The sequence below is a fragment of the Drosophila novamexicana genome, unplaced genomic scaffold (genome assembly GCF_003285875.2).
Source record: "Drosophila novamexicana strain 15010-1031.04,08,12 unplaced genomic scaffold, DnovRS2.1 tig00004560-arrow-pilon, whole genome shotgun sequence".
Lineage (NCBI taxonomy): Eukaryota > Metazoa > Arthropoda > Insecta > Diptera > Drosophilidae > Drosophila > Drosophila novamexicana.
Window position 1 is genome coordinate 2,810,027 of NW_020825054.1, and position 13,911 is coordinate 2,823,937.

General features: G+C 32.9%; 1 protein-coding gene across 2 annotated transcripts in view; it reads right to left on the bottom strand.

Annotated features, from left to right (window-relative positions):
- Positions 1 to 13,911, bottom strand: part of LOC115770948 (furin-like protease 1) — a 188,260-nt gene that overhangs the window by 111,740 nt on the left and 62,609 nt on the right. The gene's annotated exons all lie outside the window — the stretch shown is intronic.

Consider the following 13,911-nt stretch of genomic DNA (forward strand, 5'->3'; position numbering starts at 1 on the left):
ACAAAAGTTAAGACTTCACCAAAAAAAAATCTTAAGATCGCAGAATACTTTGATTTTGCAAAAATGTGTAACACATCTCAAATGATTGATCATATAGATCCTTGGAATGCAAGTACTTATTTCCTTTGACTTTCAGAATGAGAAAAGTTTTCTTCTCAAGGATGGGCAGGCCGTGAGTAGATTTTAAGATATGCTCTTGTGTCGGATATACCAACTCCAAGTAAATATATTTTCCTCTTACCATTTTCAGTGATAGTACGGTATAAAAAAATAGATATATTTTGTTGAATATAAATTCCTTTATGTTCCGATTCACTAGTGTCCACAATATATTAAAGCGTGATCTCAGTTAATTGAAAGACTTTGTTAATACTGTACTCAGTAAAAAAATTTAAGATTACCTAATTTTGAAACGTTTTTTTTTTTTTTATTTTTAAATTCCCTAAAAACGCAAAGCAGACATTTAAAATGTTCTGCAACATCTACGAGTCCGAGCAAAATCGCAATCCATCAATTTTTATTTATTTAGCACATTGCTCTAGTAGAAAAACAATTTCGTTCTGCAAGCCCATCCGAAAATGACTAAAAACATTTGGCACGCAATAAAAAACAATTTCTAAAAACCTGTGCAAATTGTGTTAATTTTTTGCCCAACCTGAAGCAAAGCACGGGCTTTAAAATATAATCCCGTACAGCCAGAAAAATAAGCCGCAATATAAACACACAAATAAACAAGTAAGGGTGCTCTACTCGAAAGTGACCGACCAGGAAATACCCTAAAACCTGCGCCACGCATTCTCTGCGATGAGAAATGTATTCCACACCATAATTTTATACCACCGCTTTCCTATGCTATTGTGTTTTTTGAGATCGACGCGTTAAAACAAACGGGCAGATATGGCTAGAACGAATCAGCTCGTCGACCTGATCAAGATTATATGTACCTTATGGGGTAAGCCGGTTACATACATTGCAACAAAAACATTTTACTAACTTTACGAAGACAAGTGGCTGAATTCCGAGGTCTGAAACGCAATTTGTTAATGGAAATTCAATTGAATTGAAAAACTAAATAAATATAAATATGCTAGCCACTCTCACAGACACACAAACGGGAACACACACACTCTCACAGGTAAATAAATAAAACGCAACAGAGCATCAAATAAATAATTAAATATATCGCAAACGAGCATTTATACTTACTTAATTTTAATTCAGATTCCCCGTACACATTGACAGTGCATAATAAAAACTAAAGGTAAATATGCTGTAATATAATTTTTTCACCCAAAGGGATTAAAATATTTTTGATAGGTTTAAATTAATGATGACTGATACTTATATTAAATTCGAAATATCAAAGCGTATTAAATATTTATTGTGAAACCTTAGTATAGGGTATCTGGCAGTTACGAACTTTTAATGGATGTTTGTTTTTAATTGGCCAATTTAAGTAAACAAGTTTTTTAATTAAATAACTCTTCAAACAGCTGCAATTATATATATTCTTATATTTTTTTATTATATTTTTAAAGGCTAACTTTGAAATTCTATCCAAATTGAATTGTCAAAGCTTTTTGCGAAAGAATAATAATAACATCGGCGTTAAATGAAGTTGTGAATCAGAATAACCAAATATTTTGAGAAGTTTTTACGAAAAATAAATAATATATATGTATGTTGATATTATGTTTAAAATTGCATGATTCTTGATATGTCATTCGATTTTAATAACAACTAAAACTCAACAATAAAATAAATGAGCTTTGGAATTATTTAAATATATAAAATTTATTAGGTCATATTTCAAAATATAATTGAAATAATATGGGATCAAAGTGACATATGTCTTAGAACCTGACCGTAGTTTACTTCGCCATGCATTAGGCACTCAAGCGTTCATGCACAGCTCAACAATTCACAATGTTAAGCACTTGGCGGTTTGGTACACATATTTCCCCAGTAAACAAACATTCATTTCTTTTGGTATGTGCCAATTCTTTCATAACGCTACTTGCCTCAAAGGACAAGTAACAATATTGACAACAACAACAACTGGCAAGTGACCGCAGTTCTGACTGTCAATCAGTCGGTCAGTCATTATATACATAAATTGTTGCCAGCTAGGAAATTCGCTTCAGGCATAAAAAATATATTAATAAAAAGGGGAAAACAAATTGTTGGAATTCTTTGTGTTATTTTGTCAATAACATTCAATAACATTTACGACAAATACAGACAAGTTGTACATATAAGCGCACACATATATACACACATGTATGCATACAGATTGTATATAAAATATAAAAATCCCAGATATACGTAAAAAAGGAAAAACTTATTCCGTAGGTTGTGCAAAATGGTTTCCGCTGTACCATGGCCACAAACCTTTTTTCCTTTATTAAATATTATTTTGTAGTTGCGAGAAAATGTTCATTGTTATTGTTATAGTTGTGGTGCATAAATTGTTTTTGTTGTGTTCTCGTTGCAGTTCACCACGTTCTCATCAGGAGCCCTGCCCTTAAATCATTCGGTAACAGAAATATTGCCATAAACGCAGCGGCACGGGAAATACACTTCACAAATACAAAGTTGATTGAGACACAGGCTTATAGGTTTAAGTCAGCTGAGTACACATATTCAGCTAAAGGTTTTTTTTTATGCTTCTAGCCATAAATTATTAGCTTCTATCAGTGTACTACTCATATAGCCTAAGTTATCATATTTTCATACTAATCAAAAAGTTTTATGAAAGATTTATTACTGAAAGATTTATTACTGATGCACATAATGTCTAAAATAATATTCTAAGATTTGAAGTTTAATATATCCAATACATTTTTGTTTAATTGAGAAATGAAAGTCTAGCTTTATGTACTTAAATAAACAAATAGCTTTAACTAAAGTTTGTCTAATTAAATTTAAATACAATCTAGCTAGTTGCTCACTTTACTTTTTTTTTAGTAGGTCTTTTCATTGTATATCGAATTTAAATTATAAACAAACAAAATAACATCTTGATTCACAATGAATCTATATTATAGAGGTTACTGGTTCTCACAAGCTGCAGCTGTTAGTGAGGATACCTCTCGCAGTGTCAGTCCAGTCGTATAAAGGCCGCACTTCATTGCCTTGACTTGGCCAATTGCCATTTTGTATTTTATTTTATTTTTATCATTGATAGAACCTGAACTCTACCTTACAGCAGTACAAAACAAATTTTTATTTATATGCCAGCACGTTTGAACTATGAAATAACCACGAGTATGTATGCCACTTCGTGGTCAATACTTGTACATATATATCTATATGTATGACTGACCCACATGGCAATCGCAACGAGGTCGTACCTACCAACTGAAACTAAGGATCGCAGCAGTTAGTTGTCAGGTGGCAGCCATATTTATTATAGTATCACAGAACACGAAATGGCCGTGCAGGATTTGTGCTGTTTAATTAGAGCAGGTAAAGCCCAACCTCACCTTTACTCATATCAGACCAACAAATGCTGAAATCTGTTGCTGTATTGTGGACTATATATAGAGCATTTACTGTCACACTGCTTGTTATTTAGTTTTTCGTCATCCATTATCTTAATCAATCGAGCAAACAATAATTTACAAAATTTGAAAACCACAAGAACTGTTGTAAGTGCATACATTTCATGTAAGACCTCAGATGCATTTAAAACTAAACCTTTTTGGTTTAATGTAATGCTCAACTGGAAAATACCGTGGTACTGTAAAACAATAGAGATGTGTGCGAACCATGAAGGCACAGCAGATCCGAGCCTCTAACCTGAACTTCCGGCTGGCTCGGGCATCAGTTTAAAATCCCGAATAAAAGGCACGATTAAGTGCAAATGCTAAAAAATCTTCGGAATATATCAGGCAATATCTGACAATCGGAGCTAATTTAAGATCTAGTTATATTTAAAGTGAATGTGTTTATATACAAAGTTTTACATTTAGCTACCCCAGGCATTTTACAGTGCAGGGTACAACAATAACCGAACAGAAATCAATCATACGACATGTGTGTCTCTCACAAAAATAAAATATAGCTAAGGAGCTGACGAGCTGATGTGCTGACTAGCTGACAAACTGCAAGACGATTTCCAGCTCAGTCCGCCTGTCAAACTCCTTGCTGCCATCTTTTCGTTTATATTTGCAAAGAAAACATTTATGTAAACTTTCATATTATAAGAATTGCATTGTGCATGTCCGTCTGTCTGTCGGTATGTCTGTCTGTTCGTCTGTCTGCCTGTCTGTCTTTATGTCTGCCTGTTCGTCTGTCTGCCCGTGTTTGTTTTATAACGACTGCAAAAAAAAGAGGGTTTGGTTTAGCTGTGTGACATGTTTTCAAAAAGCAAATGTTTATGAATTTTGCGCTAGATTGTGGTATTTGGAATTCTTAGATAAGTTCAGTATGAACAGGGAAAACAATCATGAAATAGGCTTCTCAAGATGAAACAGAAAACACTTCAAAATAGGTAAAGTTTTCCTTTAAGAGAGCTTTTTCGGATCTACATTATCCCATTCAGGCCATCGCCCTCTTGAGCGGACACAAGATACCAGACCAAAACTATGTTTTGATTTTACTGAATTACGCTCGATAACATTTTAGTTAATTAACAATGGCTGAAAAAAATACTCTTAATTAAAGATTAATGAGTTAAATTTTATAATATATATACACATACACTACTAGCGGGTATTGCCCGGCCCTGCCCGAGAAACGTTTTCTCCTAACAATTTTAGATATTTCCTTTTCACTAAGTACACGCACGTGGAGTATTGAAATCTACCCAAACGATCTTGACTTCTCCACTTCTTTTTAAAAATATGTTTAAAGTATAGAATAGCCAAATGTTGGAATCAGAGGTGTGCCCCTTGTTAGTCTTGTGGTAAGAATCTTGAGGCCGAATAAGTTTTTTCTCAAAATTTCCACAGTTGCGGGAATTCTCTAAATCTCTGAAACAGGTATTCATTACGTTTTTTGTAGAGCTTTGAAAATCAGTTTGAAGCTAATCGGACAAAAGTTAAGACTTCACCAAAAAAAAATCTTAAGATCGCAGAATACTTTGATTTTGCAAAAATGTGTAACACATCTCAAATGATTGATCATATAGATCCTTGGAATGCAAGTACTTATTTCCTTTGACTTTCAGAATGAGAAAAGTTTTCTTCTCAAGGATGGGCAGGCCGTGAGTAGATTTTAAGATATGCTCTTGTGTCGGATATACCAACTCCAAGTAAATATATTTTCCTCTTACCATTTTCAGTGATAGTACGGTATAAAAAAATAGATATATTTTGTTGAATATAAATTCCTTTATGTTCCGATTCACTAGTGTCCACAATATATTAAAGCGTGATCTCAGTTAATTGAAAGACTTTGTTAATACTGTACTCAGTAAAAAAATTTAAGATTACCTAATTTTGAAACGTTTTTTTTTTTTTTATTTTTAAATTCCCTAAAAACGCAAAGCAGACATTTAAAATGTTCTGCAACATCTACGAGTCCGAGCAAAATCGCAATCCATCAATTTTTATTTATTTAGCACATTGCTCTAGTAGAAAAACAATTTCGTTCTGCAAGCCCATCCGAAAATGACTAAAAACATTTGGCACGCAATAAAAAACAATTTCTAAAAACCTGTGCAAATTGTGTTAATTTTTTGCCCAACCTGAAGCAAAGCACGGGCTTTAAAATATAATCCCGTACAGCCAGAAAAATAAGCCGCAATATAAACACACAAATAAACAAGTAAGGGTGCTCTACTCGAAAGTGACCGACCAGGAAATACCCTAAAACCTGCGCCACGCATTCTCTGCGATGAGAAATGTATTCCACACCATAATTTTATACCACCGCTTTCCTATGCTATTGTGTTTTTTGAGATCGACGCGTTAAAACAAACGGGCAGATATGGCTAGAACGAATCAGCTCGTCGACCTGATCAAGATTATATGTACCTTATGGGGTAAGCCGGTTACATACATTGCAACAAAAACATTTTACTAACTTTACGAAGACAAGTGGCTGAATTCCGAGGTCTGAAACGCAATTTGTTAATGGAAATTCAATTGAATTGAAAAACTAAATAAATATAAATATGCTAGCCACTCTCACAGACACACAAACGGGAACACACACACTCTCACAGGTAAATAAATAAAACGCAACAGAGCATCAAATAAATAATTAAATATATCGCAAACGAGCATTTATACTTACTTAATTTTAATTCAGATTCCCCGTACACATTGACAGTGCATAATAAAAACTAAAGGTAAATATGCTGTAATATAATTTTTTCACCCAAAGGGATTAAAATATTTTTGATAGGTTTAAATTAATGATGACTGATACTTATATTAAATTCGAAATATCAAAGCGTATTAAATATTTATTGTGAAACCTTAGTATAGGGTATCTGGCAGTTACGAACTTTTAATGGATGTTTGTTTTTAATTGGCCAATTTAAGTAAACAAGTTTTTTAATTAAATAACTCTTCAAACAGCTGCAATTATATATATTCTTATATTTTTTTATTATATTTTTAAAGGCTAACTTTGAAATTCTATCCAAATTGAATTGTCAAAGCTTTTTGCGAAAGAATAATAATAACATCGGCGTTAAATGAAGTTGTGAATCAGAATAACCAAATATTTTGAGAAGTTTTTACGAAAAATAAATAATATATATGTATGTTGATATTATGTTTAAAATTGCATGATTCTTGATATGTCATTCGATTTTAATAACAACTAAAACTCAACAATAAAATAAATGAGCTTTGGAATTATTTAAATATATAAAATTTATTAGGTCATATTTCAAAATATAATTGAAATAATATGGGATCAAAGTGACATATGTCTTAGAACCTGACCGTAGTTTACTTCGCCATGCATTAGGCACTCAAGCGTTCATGCACAGCTCAACAATTCACAATGTTAAGCACTTGGCGGTTTGGTACACATATTTCCCCAGTAAACAAACATTCATTTCTTTTGGTATGTGCCAATTCTTTCATAACGCTACTTGCCTCAAAGGACAAGTAACAATATTGACAACAACAACAACTGGCAAGTGACCGCAGTTCTGACTGTCAATCAGTCGGTCAGTCATTATATACATAAATTGTTGCCAGCTAGGAAATTCGCTTCAGGCATAAAAAATATATTAATAAAAAGGGGAAAACAAATTGTTGGAATTCTTTGTGTTATTTTGTCAATAACATTCAATAACATTTACGACAAATACAGACAAGTTGTACATATAAGCGCACACATATATACACACATGTATGCATACAGATTGTATATAAAATATAAAAATCCCAGATATACGTAAAAAAGGAAAAACTTATTCCGTAGGTTGTGCAAAATGGTTTCCGCTGTACCATGGCCACAAACCTTTTTTCCTTTATTAAATATTATTTTGTAGTTGCGAGAAAATGTTCATTGTTATTGTTATAGTTGTGGTGCATAAATTGTTTTTGTTGTGTTCTCGTTGCAGTTCACCACGTTCTCATCAGGAGCCCTGCCCTTAAATCATTCGGTAACAGAAATATTGCCATAAACGCAGCGGCACGGGAAATACACTTCACAAATACAAAGTTGATTGAGACACAGGCTTATAGGTTTAAGTCAGCTGAGTACACATATTCAGCTAAAGGTTTTTTTTTATGCTTCTAGCCATAAATTATTAGCTTCTATCAGTGTACTACTCATATAGCCTAAGTTATCATATTTTCATACTAATCAAAAAGTTTTATGAAAGATTTATTACTGAAAGATTTATTACTGATGCACATAATGTCTAAAATAATATTCTAAGATTTGAAGTTTAATATATCCAATACATTTTTGTTTAATTGAGAAATGAAAGTCTAGCTTTATGTACTTAAATAAACAAATAGCTTTAACTAAAGTTTGTCTAATTAAATTTAAATACAATCTAGCTAGTTGCTCACTTTACTTTTTTTTTAGTAGGTCTTTTCATTGTATATCGAATTTAAATTATAAACAAACAAAATAACATCTTGATTCACAATGAATCTATATTATAGAGGTTACTGGTTCTCACAAGCTGCAGCTGTTAGTGAGGATACCTCTCGCAGTGTCAGTCCAGTCGTATAAAGGCCGCACTTCATTGCCTTGACTTGGCCAATTGCCATTTTGTATTTTATTTTATTTTTATCATTGATAGAACCTGAACTCTACCTTACAGCAGTACAAAACAAATTTTTATTTATATGCCAGCACGTTTGAACTATGAAATAACCACGAGTATGTATGCCACTTCGTGGTCAATACTTGTACATATATATCTATATGTATGACTGACCCACATGGCAATCGCAACGAGGTCGTACCTACCAACTGAAACTAAGGATCGCAGCAGTTAGTTGTCAGGTGGCAGCCATATTTATTATAGTATCACAGAACACGAAATGGCCGTGCAGGATTTGTGCTGTTTAATTAGAGCAGGTAAAGCCCAACCTCACCTTTACTCATATCAGACCAACAAATGCTGAAATCTGTTGCTGTATTGTGGACTATATATAGAGCATTTACTGTCACACTGCTTGTTATTTAGTTTTTCGTCATCCATTATCTTAATCAATCGAGCAAACAATAATTTACAAAATTTGAAAACCACAAGAACTGTTGTAAGTGCATACATTTCATGTAAGACCTCAGATGCATTTAAAACTAAACCTTTTTGGTTTAATGTAATGCTCAACTGGAAAATACCGTGGTACTGTAAAACAATAGAGATGTGTGCGAACCATGAAGGCACAGCAGATCCGAGCCTCTAACCTGAACTTCCGGCTGGCTCGGGCATCAGTTTAAAATCCCGAATAAAAGGCACGATTAAGTGCAAATGCTAAAAAATCTTCGGAATATATCAGGCAATATCTGACAATCGGAGCTAATTTAAGATCTAGTTATATTTAAAGTGAATGTGTTTATATACAAAGTTTTACATTTAGCTACCCCAGGCATTTTACAGTGCAGGGTACAACAATAACCGAACAGAAATCAATCATACGACATGTGTGTCTCTCACAAAAATAAAATATAGCTAAGGAGCTGACGAGCTGATGTGCTGACTAGCTGACAAACTGCAAGACGATTTCCAGCTCAGTCCGCCTGTCAAACTCCTTGCTGCCATCTTTTCGTTTATATTTGCAAAGAAAACATTTATGTAAACTTTCATATTATAAGAATTGCATTGTGCATGTCCGTCTGTCTGTCGGTATGTCTGTCTGTTCGTCTGTCTGCCTGTCTGTCTTTATGTCTGCCTGTTCGTCTGTCTGCCCGTGTTTGTTTTATAACGACTGCAAAAAAACGACTTTTGCCAATATGTTTCAGTGTTGTCTTCGCCTTTGCGTTTGGCCCTACAGCTTGTGTGTCGTCTGTTGAATTGGCAGCTTTTTATTTGCCAGCTGCTTCGGTTTCTAGTTTACCTCTGACTCGTCTTCTTAGTCGTCGTCTATCTGCCAATTTGTGTTTCCCTTTCACTCTTAACTGCAACATGAACACACTCACTTTATTTTATTTAACTCAATAAACCATAATGACATTTCATTGCTTCAATAAATTACATTTAAATTTGTTTGGCTTTAAAATTTTAAATTGCTTTTTGGCAAACAAGAAATACTCCACAGTTAAATACTTAATTGATGTGCAATAAATAACATAAAAGTAGCTAAAATCTCCCTCACTAAAAATACCAATAACAAAATTAATCAATATACACTGTATACTTTTTTGGACTTAAGCAAATTAAGCAAACAATATTATTTACTTTATTATCAATTTTTACGGCCTGTGACTTGCGAATATTGAATGAATAAAACAAACAAAAATTATTTTCTTAAAAAGTACTTCAACTCTTCACAATTTAATTTATCGACGAATTCTCTTCTTCCTCAAACTCGTAAACATTTCTTTCATTTTATTGTTAAAAAAAACACTTCGATGAAATTAAAAAGCATTCACTACAAAGAAAGTGCATATCCTTTCCTGAAAATATATACAAATATATATTAATCATGACTGCAAACCATAAAAACCTATTACTCGCCTTACGATTCCGCCTTATCGCTTTACTCTTTTTCTAAATTTAACTTAATTTTCAATAGAACTTTTAGGCCATGTAGTTATTATATTTTATTATTTATATCGAAACCTTTTCATTTATTTCTGATATCTTAATCTACTTTGAAGATCCATTTTTAATTTAATTTAACAGTATAGAATCTTATATTTTCAAATATTCCAAGACTATTATATATATGCAAGAGTATTCAACATATTTTAACCCATTATTATTTTTTAATACATTTTTTTTTTTTTTGCTAGAAAATATATTTAGAAAATTTATCTGTCCAGCTTCATTTAATATGTGTTGGTAGTTCACATACTTTTTATTTTTGACTGCCCTTTTTCTAGATCCTCAAATATTTTAAAGGCTCATTTCCATAAATGTCAACCCTGCCACTGCGCTTCAAAGCTGTATATTTGGGAAAATGACTGGACTGCTCTGTAAAGGATTTCCATTACAAACATCAACCTGGGACAGTATTGAGCACACGTTACCCATTTTCAGGAGCCCATCTTGTCGAAAATATATATATTGATAAGCCCGTTGTGCCCCAGTTGGCCGAATGCAAGCCAAACTAACCGACCAATCACCGCCCAGATACAGGGGCACAGCCCAGCCAACATATTCTAGTTGCCTGCTGCCAAAGCTTACATTTTCGGTTATTTTACCTATCTGGGTAACGTGGTTGGGGCCAAACCAGCAAAATATGTGGCCAATTATAGGAAAAACAGACGTTTTTACGTGCAGTTTGTTTTTGGTGCCGCTTTCCACTTTCCTCTTCATGCATTTTTCGGGGCTAATTTATGACTAGAAATGCCTGTGGGCTCTGTTTTGGGTCTAGTCGTATTGTGGTTCTGTTTAATCATTTGCCATTAGTCAGTTGCGATACGGTTACTCGGCGTCAGGTTTGGTTATTCGATATATTTAAAGCACATTTAACCGTAGCAATGTAAATTATTTAAAACTTACTCCATAGAGCAGCACGTGCCGTATAAATCCCGGAAAAATTATATAAAATTATATTATAAAAAAAGGAAGAAAAGTATCTATCCATTATTCCACTTGCAACTGATCATTTGCGGAATCAGTAAATATTTAATATACTTTATATTTAACAGGCAGGGCTCTTTATACTATTCAATTTTGTTATGAGGAGAATATAGATAAATTGTATGCGCCATTTAGATGTCCTTAAGATTGAAGCATATTTGGCTTAAATTAAGTTTGGTTCTAAGTATTTAATAAACACTTAACACATTGAAAATGGGTAAAAAGAGTAAACTTTCCGACCCCATAAAGTAAACATGTTCGCAATCATGACGAAAACCTGAGTCGACCTGGCCACGTCCGTCCGTCTGACCATACGTATATATGTAATTCAAAATATATATTAATTGGAATAAATTTAATAATTTTATTTTTTTAATAATGTTATGTATTAATTTTAGAAGAAGTTTTCTTAAGCTTAACTCAGATGCTATAATAGCTAGAAACTCCAGATCCTATAGAATTAATAAAATATTATTATTACTTTTCACTTTCCAAAATGAAAAAAAAAAATTTGTTTAATTTTTGAAGAAAGAGCATATAGTGGGGTAAAGGGAAGAAGAAACGTGTGAACTTGTGTGTTTGCATGTGTGTATATGTACTTATATATATATATGTAAAAACGAAAGAATGTTTACAAAGGCAGCTCGGCTCTGGGTAAAAAGTATCTCTTACTGGGGCACTTAATTTTATTTTAATGTAAAAACATAATAATCACAAATCACAGAATATAAAATACAAACTTTAAAAGGATTGACGAGCTTAACGAAAACAGATTTCAATTTCTTGCTCATTTCCTCTTTATTTCAAAAGTTATTTAAGCTTTGAAATCTACACAAAGCACAAATATATATATACCTCATATATATACTTCGCGGATCAGTTGGCATAATTGAATATTTCCCAATTTATTGGTATTCTGATATGTGAAACCCTAAAGCAATACATTTATAATGTGTCAGATGGGATTTCGGTATATCTGGCAGACAGCGTTAGGCTTTGGAAACAAAAATATATATACAAAATCTGGCTCGTGCGTGGCGCTAAAAAGGAAAATCCCTAAGCGGCAAATACTATTAGCGTACCATCATGATGGAGATCCGTTGCTAACAACGACAGAACCAGCAGAGAGTTAGTGACTATGCTATACCCTGTAATGCGATGTGTTCTTTAAATTAAAACACGTTAAAGCAAAGTCAGGATGTAATATGATATCCTTCACAAATAAGATATAAAATATTATATTTTTACCAGTGTCTTGAGTAATTTTTATATTTATATTTATGAATGCTTCAAACTTAGGGTTATATCGACCGGGAAGTACATATATTTATGTTAAAGTCAAAATAGAATCTTTCTGATATATATTTATTACAGGGTATAAGCACACACGGAAAAACAATGCCGCTGCCAACACTGGCAGGACGGCAAAAACTAAAAATCGCATTTTCATGTTTTTTGCCAAACCAACGAGAGAGTGTGATGGGGGAATTTGAGGGAGAAGGGGTGGAGTATCAGTGGCGGGAGGACGTATATACAGACAGACAGGGCAGGCCAACAAAAATAATAAAAACAAAATGTCAAATGTTGTCGCTGGATGTCGCTGTTGGTTTCTTGGCCTTCTTGTCAACGCCATCGTTGCTATTGTTGTTGTGGAAGTCAAATATTTGTGCAGTAAAATAAAGTATATATACATATATAAGACAAATAAATTGCTGGAAAAAGAAATTTGATTTGATATTGAAGCTACTAGGCAGAGGCAGCAAACAGCAGCCAGTCGGGGTCAAAAGTTGGACTTTGCAAAAGCCTTATATACATCAACTATTTTGATGATGTGTTTATCAACTGTCAAAAGCTGACAATAAGCCAAATGGATATCTAGGCTGGCTAACAAAACACCAACAAAAAATATAGTGGCACAGTATTTGCATTTTTATTCAGACATCCAGCACAAATAAGTTTATGGAATCCGAGCCCCCGACCCTGTCCACTCCAATAAAAAAGTCCTTGGCGCAAAAAATGTCCATATTATGCATAATGAAATGGTTTTCTAAGGGCTGAAGCGATAAAGACACTTTACATTTCTCATTTCTGCTCATTTCATCTCATTTTTCATTCACAACAATATATATATTTTGGGCTTGATTTGACTACGGTTGACAGATAATATAAGAGCCTGACGGAATAAATGCAAATCAACCCACAAAAAAATATGTCAAAATTTATTCAAAAAGCAAAAAGATGCCTAATAATAAAAGGTTACGGGTATCACGATTGATATTACTGTTATAGGTAGTGGGTTTAATACCTACTTTGAAATTTAAAATAAATTGAAAAATAATATTTAAAGCCCCGTTAATACAATTAACAAATTTAGTTTATATAAAATAAATTAATTTAAATGTTATATCAATTTACTGGTCGAACCACGACCGCAATTACCCTTCTATGCAACAATGGATTTTCATTTTTCCAGCGAAACTTTTGTAATTTTTTTTTAGTGGTAATAAAAATTCAAGTGAAAAGTTTCAAAATTTAAAAAAAAAATATTTGCATTCATAAATGAAATTCGTTTTAGATGCAGAATAAATATACAGGTAACAAAGTCTTAAAAATTACTAAACACAATAAAAGTTCTATTTTGAATTGACAAAGCTTCGTCTGTTTTGGGGTACTCCGAGAAGCCCTTTGATTTAATTCCTCCAGTTATATCAGTTTGCAATAAGGATTAAAGT